Consider the following 9,165-nt stretch of genomic DNA (forward strand, 5'->3'; position numbering starts at 1 on the left):
AAATTCAAATGTATAATAACTGGGCATCATGTGTTTTATCTGCACCAGGAATGACAAGGGCGGTGCTGAAAGGGTCACAGCTCAAACTCCAGAGGTCTTACACTGGTGGCCTCTGGGCTATGTGAGGCTCACACGTGTGCATTGTTCAGTCTTCACAGTTTATAAAATTGGAATCAGTTGCCAACATTTTAAGGATTTCTGGCTTTCTTTAAAATTATTGGAAGCTCCAACCATGTTGGTAGTAGCTGCCCCACTACAACGAGAACAGAAGGGAACATGGAAAAGTGAAAACTGATTACTGATATGTTAGATGAAGGAATCGTGGGTAAATTTGTTTTTGGTTGGTTTCTTACACTGTGAGTTGTGGTCACACGATCAGCAGCCCATGATTCAGGCCCAGGGAACTCGCCCTTTCTCAGGCTCCCCTGCGACAGCCAACCCCCAAAGTGCTGGCTGCAGGATCTGAAAATCTGGCCTAACTATGAAAACTCCCCTGCGGGCCATCTTCCTTCTTCCTAGCCGGAGAGTGGAGGCATCTCGCGCAGGCTGGAGAAACGTGTGTCCACAGCGCCCCCTGCAGACACAGGCTGGAGCTGCAAGTTCTGGAAGGGATAAAATGGGATAGTAACGAACAAGGGTGGGGTATGGATTAATGAAATAATAACACAATATGGCACATGGTAAGCACTCAATGAGCACACTCCTTACATCTCCCCAGCACAGATTTTCTCCCATCTCAATGTGGCACGAAGATTTGTTTATTCACTAGATATGAATTGTGTCCCTATAATGTGCCAGGCCTGGGCTAAGTGCTTTACAGACCTGATTTTATTGAAGGCTTCAACTCTCTGAAGCAGGCATTATTACGAACCCCATTTCACAGATGAGGAAACTGAGGCTGATAGAGGTAAAGAATGTGCCCAAGATCCCTCAAGAGGACAAAGAAGTAGAATGAGTCTGAAGCATCAAATGTTTTGTGGGACTGAAGCTGGGGAGACAAGGTGCAAAGAATTTGAGCATCTGAGGCCTATCATTGCCTTTGGGGTTCAGGGAAGCAGTGATAGCAAAGCCTAGAGACTCAAGGTGGGTGAGAGTTCTCTAGGGAACTTCTCTGACCCCTGGCTGGTAGGCATGTGGGGCCACTTCTGACCTCAGAGGTGTCTCACCAACAAGGAAGTCAAAAGCATTGAACTGGACTTCCCTGGTGGCGCAGTGGTTGAGAATCCGCCTGCCAATGCAGGGGACACAGGTTCGATCCCTGGTCGGGGAAGATCCCACCTGCCGCAAAGCAACTAAACCAATGTGCCACAACTGCTGAAGCCTGCGCGCCTAGAGCCTGTGTTCTGCAACAAGAGAAGCCACTGCAGTGAGAAGCCCGTGCACCACAACGAAGAGTAGCCCCCTCTTACCACGACTAGAGAAAGCCCACAGGCAGCAACGAAGACCCAACGCAGCCAAAACATAAATAAATAAAATAATAAATAAATAAATAAAAGCATTTGAACTTTTCAGAACCGGAAATTGGCTCCCTCCTGTATCAGTCAGACTGCATTTCAGTAAGAGGCTGCAATTAAGCCAAGGGTTACAAACTCAAGAGCCAGACTGACAGGGTTCGAGTCCTGGCTCTACTACTTACTGACTGTGTGACTTTAGACAAGTCATTTTATCTCTCTGAGACTATTCCTTCAACTGTCAAATGAGGTTAAATAATACAATCTGCCTAATATGGTTGTTGGAAGAATAATGTTTTATTACATATGAAGAACTGTAATTAACACACAGTAAGGGCTCAATAAATGTCAGCCATTGTTAGTATTATTACTACAGGGGCTGGTATATTAAAGAGGGATATACACCATTGTGGGGAACTAGAAAGCACATGACCTGCCTAAAAACACATACATACATACATATTAATACATATATGCATAAAACGTTATTCAGCCACAGCTAATTATCAGGCAGGAAAATGGGTCTACTATAATCAGATCTTCCAATTTTCCATAAGAAGCCACAGTGACCTCCTTTCTACGCTCCAAACACAAAACCCAGCAAGCAGGTTTTCGCCTCAAAGCCTTTGCACTGGCCTGGAATGTTCATTTCCCACTGATACTCACACCACTCACTCCCTGATCTCATTCAGCTCTGTACTCAAATGTCCACCTTTACATTTCCATTTCTTTTCCGTTTCTATTCCTTTTCCTCACTTTAGTTTTCTCCATTGCACTTATTAAATAACATACTACAGTATATTATTTTTTATTGTTTCTCTCTCCACTAGCAATGTCATGTCCCATGTAGGCAAGAATTTTTTTTTTTTCACTATTGTATCCTCAGCACCTAGAACAGAGCCTGACACAGGGTAGATACTCGATAAATATTTATGGAATGAATCATGTCAATGCATTTTCTTTAAGAAACATTTTGTGGACTCAATATGTCTTCAAGTTACCAGGTTGAGTGCTGCTTCAAGGAATCATTTAGTCAGTTTTGCCTCTTTGAGCACCTACTATGTGCAAGGAACAGCTTTAGAAACTGCAGGATATACAAAGAACTGAAAACACTTCTTGTTGTGGTAAAAGGCAGTTAAGTTGGAGAGAGAAAAGTCAGTAAGTCAGAGTTTGTGACCTGATTCTGTCTCATATAGAGACTGAATTTCCTCATCTGTCCAATAAGAGTGAGAATCATGCTAGTTCTCACCTCACAAGGCTGTTGTGATGAGTAACAAAGTGTGCCAGTCAAGGGCTTCCCTGGCGGCACAGTGGTTAAGAATCCGCCTGCCAATGCAGGGGACACGGGTTCGAGCCCTGGTCTGGGAAGATCCCACATGCCGCAGAGCAACTAAGCCCATGCGCCACAACTACTGAGACTGCGCTCTAGAGCCCGCGAGCCACAACTACTGAGCCCGCGTGCCACAACTGCTGAAGCCCGTGTGCCTAGAGCCTGTGCTCCACAACAAGCCACTTCAGTGAGAAGCCCGCACACTGCAACTAGAGAAAGCCCACACGCAGCAACGAAAACCCAATGTAGCCAAAAAGAAAAAAAAAGAATAAATAAAATAAATTTTTAAAAAAGGTGTGCCAGTCAAGTACTTTAGCAGTCCTGCCACAAGGCAAGTGTCTGATTCACTTTCTTTTTTTTCTTTTAATATTTATTTATTTTGCCGGATCTTAGTTGCGGCACACTGGATCTTTGTTGCAGCATGCAGGATCTTTAGTTGCGGGATCGCAGCATGCAGGCTTCTTCGTTGCGGCGTGAGGACTCTTAGCTGCGGCATGCATGTGGGGTCTAGTTCCCTGACCAGGGATCGAACCCAGGCCCCCTGCATTGGGAGCATGGAGTCTTACCCACTGGACCACCAGGGAAGTCCCAGATTCATTCTTTCATTTAATATTTATTGAATGGCCTACCACGTGCCAGGATCTGTGCCACGTGCCATGGAGGGGCCACAAAGGAGGGACAGCTGCTATCTACACTATCTATCTCTTGTGCTATCTACCATGGAGTCATGGTCTAATGTAGGGAGACAGATGACAAATATATATGCTACATAAACATACACATATAATGTATATATACTGTATACGCATAGGCACTATTTATTAGGCAGTGAAAAATAATATGAAGAAAAATATAAGGGAATAGAAAGTGATTGGGAAGATTGTTAGATAGGTTCCCAGAGAAGGTGACATTTAAGTAAACCAAGGGAACCATGCAAAGATCTGGCAGGGCTAGGCCTGGTCATTCATTCCAGGTTGGAGTGCACCTAAAGTGATGGAGGACAGTTAGACCTGTGTGACTGAAAGAGAAGGGAGATGAGGTCAGAGGTTAATGGAGAGGAAGATGGTCCAGGCCATTGACTCCAGCTTTTACTGTGTGAGCTGGGGAGACACAGGCGGGTTGAGCAGGACACTGGTGTGGTCTCTGGTTTTCAAGGGCACTCTGGCTGCTTATAGAGAATTAGATCACAGGGAGCAAAGGTGGAAGTACAGACCACTAATCAAAGCTTGGATGATGATGGCTTGGATCCGGAAGATGGTAGCAATGGAGGTGGGAAAAGAGGTGAATGTCAGATGTATTTTAAAGGTAAACTGGGAATTCCCTGGGGGTCCAGTGGCTTCTGGGGTCCGGGTTCAATCCCTGGTTGGAGAACTAAGATCCTGCATGCTGCATGGCACAGCCAAAAAAAAAAAGGTAAACCAACGTGGGGAATGGAGCAAAACGTCACGGATAACCAAGATTTCTGGCCTGAGCACCTAGACTGACAGTGTTGCCGACACCTGGAATAGAAATGGTTGTGGGAGCTGCAGCCTTGGTGGGAGGGGGTCAGTTCGGGTTTGGACATGTTAAGTTGAATGCATGAAGGGAAGGAAAGAATGGAAATGTTGCATCCACACATAGAACTTTGAAGGTCCTGTCAAGAAATTGCTGTTAGTGATGCTCAAGGTGTCAAGGTCAATAGAGGGCTTTCAATTATGGTGTTCTGCATTATTTATTGCTGGGTAAATTACCACCAAAACTCAGTGACTTGAGGTAATTCCCTGGCGGTCCAGTGGTTAGGACTTGGCACTCTCACTCCCGGGGCCCCAGGTTCAATTCCTGGTCAGGGAAGTAAGGTCCCACAAGCCATGCAGCAGGGCCAAAAAAAAAAAAAAAACTTAGTGACTAGAAACACACTTAACCTCATTTTCTGTAGTTCATGAGCCCAGGCAGTTTAGGTGGGTGCCATTTCAGGGCCTCACAGGCATCATGGTGTCAGCAAGGCTTCTAGTCACCAAATACCAGGGAAGGATCTGCCCCCAAACTCAGTTGTTGGCAGGACTCAGTTCCCTGCACATTATTGGCTGGAAGCTAATCTCAATTCCTCACTAGCTTGTTTCACTAAAGTGAGCAAGCCAAGGAGTAAGACAGGAAGGGAACTAGCAAGAGGATGTCAACAAGTCGTTAAGTCTTTTATAACCAAATATCAGAAGTAATACCCCTCTTGGACCTCCCTGGTACAGCAGTGGTTAAGACTCCGAGCTTCCACTGCAGGGGCATCAGGCCGTGGTGTGCAGCAAAAAAAAAATTAATACCCCTCTGGCTAGTTTTCTGTTCACCAGATGCACTAGGTCCACACACTCAAGGGACTTGGAGTCAACATCAGGAATCAGATTAGAAAGCACAAAGTCAAAAAAACCCACAATGGAATCCTATCTTCCTAAGATTAGTCAGATCAAGTATCTGCGGACAGAGTAGGGAAGTTAAAGTGAAACCAGATTAGCCCTATGTCACTAGTCTGTAACTTTCCATGTTTAAACATTAAAAATTTAAGTTTAATATTAAAAGATCTCTCTGCCCCTAGAGCTTTCTACCTCAAGTATCATTTGGTTCAAGGTCTCTATCTCCAATAACCAAATACAACCGTATTTTGATTCAAAGGGTTTTATTTTCTTTCTCCAGGTAGGAAGGCTACAAAGTTAGAAATCTTCCCTAAGTTTAATATAATACTTGATTCTTCAAAACAGCCAGAGGCTTTCCAGCTCTGGACACTCAGCTTACACAGCAACCTCAGGAGACTGATTCAACCGGAAACTTCACGCTTTCTCAGTGAAGAACAGGGTCACCTTTTCCCAAGAGACCTTGCATTCCAACTCCACAGTTGAGAAACTCCTTAAAAGAAAAAAGATACATCACCATCAGGACTTCATTCTGATGTAAACTGATATAAACAGCTACTTGTTTGGGATGTGGGAGCATCTAGACTTCAGGAACTAGGTGGATGTAGAATCAAGTACCAGACCAAGGAGACTTCCAACCTCTTGAGTCTGGCACCTCACTGAAGTCTGTGTTGTTCCTGATAACGTCAAAATGTACATCATCAATCTATAGCCTTTCTAGGTACAGTAAATAGAGATAAGGGAGACAAACCCAGGACCACACCAAAAGTTATGTTGATTCTAGAGGGACTTAACACAAATGAAGCTCATGCAAAAGATACTTTAGGGATAAATGGGGGCATCTGAAATATAAAGTGGATAAGCAGACATTAGGGATACAAAGTGTTATTTGTTTAAAAAGAAAGGAGGCAGGAGATAGAGACTGCCTGTCTCCTTGGCTTGCTCACTGTGATGCAGCAAGCCACTGTGTTCCTTATCCATGGGGTAAGGAACTGAGGCTGGCCTCCAGCTAACAGTGTGAAGAATTCAACCTTTCAAAAATATTACAACCAATTTCAATCTCAACTCAAAAGATGGCTTGGAGCTCCTCATCTCGTATTATCTGCCAAGGCAGAATTAACTTTCCATTTAATTTTTCCCCCTTTCTTAGGGAAAGACCTGGTAGTACCAATAGGTCAACAGTCCTGCCAAGGACACAATTTTCCCCTCCTGTTTTACCCAACTTGGAACTGGGTACTCAGGTTACTCCCAAATGGGCAAACCCAACACCTCTCTATCCTGAGCACATTCAGTAATCATTTTACTAAGGACGGGTTAACACCTAGATAACAATTTGCAGAAACCTCACCTGCTACAGGACAGACTGAACCAAGCTGAGATCAGGCTGCAATCAACCTACTTACGCCCTGACGCACAAAGGGCTCTGGTCCTGTAGGAAGTTAACAGATGAAGCCAAGATAAATGACTTGAATGATGGAAGGGGGAAAAAACCCATAGGGCAAGCCCAATTCCCACTAAAAAAAACCCCACAGAAAGTAGTCTGTTGGTGGTTAAGCAGAAAACACATAAACAAGTTATCTTTGTGGCCAATGCATCAGACAAAACTGGCTAATAGTTCAGTTAGATCAACAGGGTCGATCTGATGGGGAAAAAAGTTAAGTCATCAGCTGCAATGGCCATATGAGTCACAGAAAGTAGAAAACAATGGGGATAACCTCTTTAAAAGAAAAGCAGTTAATGGACGTGACTTACCAATTCTCTCCCAATCCTGGATCCATCATGGTCCATTCAAAGTCTGCTTTCTGCCAACAGTGAACCTGAGATGAAAACAGAAACATGACCACCAGTCAGCTAGATACCCAAAGGAGTGGGGGACAGAGGAGATGCTCAAGCTGGCATATCAGACAGAAACTGGCTTAGAGAAGTTAGATCAACATGGTCGATCTGTCGGGGAAAAAAGTTCAGTCATCATTTATGCCAGCAGGAAGCTTTTCGCCTCTACAGAAAGAACCCTGGGGACTTCCCTGGTGGTGCAGTAGTTAAGAATCTGCCTGCCAATGCAGGGGACATGGGTTCGAGCCCTGGTCCAGGAAGATCCCACATGTCGTGGAGCAACTAAGCCCGTGCGCCACAACTACTGAGCCCTTGTGCCACAACCACTGAAGCCCACACGCCTAGAGCCTGAGCACCACAACGAAGAGCAGCCCCCGCGTGCCCCAACTAGAGAAAGCCCGTGCGCAGCAACGCACACTCAAGAGAAAGAAAGAAAAGAAAAGAAAAGAAAGAAGGAAGGAAACGAAGAAAGAAAGAAAGGAAGAAAGAAAAAAAGAAAGAACCCTGAACTAGGAATAAGATTTGGTTCATCTGTTTCTCTACCTGCGACTTCATGCAGTATTTCAGCACTTCTGTGTCCTGTTCTCGGCAATAAGATAGTAGCTAAGACAAACACCTCTGCCTTCTGTGCTTACATTTGATAGAGGCCAGCGTGGCTGGAAAGAACTGTGGGGAAATGGCTGGCTTTTACTTAGGTGACTGCAGGGTTTTGACTATGTGTTAGGATGTTACACTTTAATGCAAGATGTCATCACTTAAAACGCAACTTAACACCCTGGGACAGCAAGGTTTAAGGAACACTTCGTCCAAGAAGTCCCACCCTTTAAGCGGCATTTCTGGACTCAGTTAAGTTAGGAGGTTGGGAATTAAAGCAGATAGGCCAACAGAAACACATTTGGCTTTCCTTAAAAATGTCATCACACCTAAATGGGAAGGAAATCTAAAAAAGAGGGGATATATGTATACATGTAACTAATTCACTTTGCTGTACAGCAGAAACTAACACAACATTGTAAAGCAACTCTACACCAATAAAAATTTTCTTAAAATGTCATCACATTATCCATCCACTTGGAAACTTAAGTATAAAAGAAAGCTGTTTATTAAGAAACAAGTGAAGGAATGGCATCTGAAAATGTGCCTTAAGGAGCATAATAAAGACATTTAAAAATTAACATCTATTCACTTTCAAGAGATAATTCACTTACTCCACTTTGTAATAAGTCTAATGGGTATGTTTTTGTGAATTATAATAAAACCAAGCACCCAGAACACCTCAAAGAAAACCTAGTAACTAAAATATGCTAATTGGCTGCCCTTAATCATTTTTTCTTTTCCTCCAAGCTCGCCTAGCAAACTAAGAGGTTCCTCAGAGCAGGCATTTCCTACAATAGGCCAAAAGACAAATGCTTACTCCAGAGGTCAGGAGACTGAAGGTTGTTCATGTCTACACGTGCTTTCCTTGAAGGCCCAGCAGGGACCCCTTCCTCCAAGATCCATTCTGTACGCTGTGATCGCGCAAACCTGCGAACCAACAAAGAAAGGTCATCAAGCGCCATCTTCCCACAGTCGGAAGAGAACATGGCAGCGCGCCTTTTGAGGCCGGTGTCTCAGAACTAACTGGCAAGTATTCAAAGACATCAGCATTGTCGATCTGATGGGGAAAAAAGTGAAGTCATCATTTACACCAGCCGAGGACTCCTCAGGCCCAAGCACAAGGCGCGGGCTTTTCCAGCTCTAACTGGTCTCCCCAAAGGCGCTGAGGCCTATTTAGAGTCAGAGCAGAGGGAGCCACGAGGAGAGGGGGCCACCGGTAGGGGCGACGGCACAAAAAAGCGAAAAAGAGGCATAGAGATCTCGAAGCGAGGTTTCAACTCACCACATACAGTAGTAAACCCTGGTTGCCGGGATGGGACGACACGGGAGGAGAAACAGAGGAGCCGAAGTGAAAAACAGACAGCGCCGAAAACGCAAAAGAACGAGCAGCCCCAAAGCCTCCCTTATATAACCAGAGGGGACTCACGCCTGCGCACTGGATCCGAGGCGCTTCCTTCCGCCCCCCTCCTCCCCGACCTGCGCCGCGCGAGGCCCTCTGGGAAATGTAGTCGCCGCACCGCCCAGGCGGAGGAGGCCTAATGGTTGTCAAGGCCACACTAGCCCCGCCCCTTCCCGG

At 45.0% G+C, this 9,165-nt stretch overlaps 1 long non-coding RNA gene and 3 other non-coding genes across 4 annotated transcripts; all 4 read right to left on the reverse strand.

Annotated features, from left to right (window-relative positions):
- Positions 1 to 5,408: 5,408 nt before the first annotated feature.
- Positions 5,409 to 9,161, reverse strand: LOC132350022 (uncharacterized). The gene is made up of 5 exons (XR_009497794.1): positions 8,872 to 9,161; positions 8,407 to 8,516; positions 6,912 to 6,976; positions 6,508 to 6,588; positions 5,409 to 5,652 (listed from the first exon to the last, which is right to left on the reverse strand). It is a non-coding gene; the product is annotated as an uncharacterized LOC132350022 (long non-coding RNA).
- On the reverse strand, positions 6,745 to 6,836 carry LOC132350053 (small nucleolar SNORD12/SNORD106). The gene has a single exon (XR_009497810.1). It is a non-coding gene; the product is annotated as a small nucleolar SNORD12/SNORD106 (small nucleolar RNA).
- On the reverse strand, positions 7,051 to 7,141 carry LOC132350054 (small nucleolar SNORD12/SNORD106). Its single transcript, XR_009497811.1, has one exon. It is a non-coding gene; the product is annotated as a small nucleolar SNORD12/SNORD106 (small nucleolar RNA).
- Positions 8,594 to 8,684, reverse strand: LOC132350055 (small nucleolar SNORD12/SNORD106). Its single transcript, XR_009497812.1, has one exon. It is a non-coding gene; the product is annotated as a small nucleolar SNORD12/SNORD106 (small nucleolar RNA).
- Positions 9,162 to 9,165: the final 4 nt, after the last annotated feature.

The sequence above is a fragment of the Balaenoptera ricei genome, chromosome 15 (genome assembly GCF_028023285.1).
Source record: "Balaenoptera ricei isolate mBalRic1 chromosome 15, mBalRic1.hap2, whole genome shotgun sequence".
Classification (NCBI taxonomy): Eukaryota; Metazoa; Chordata; class Mammalia; order Artiodactyla; family Balaenopteridae; genus Balaenoptera; species Balaenoptera ricei.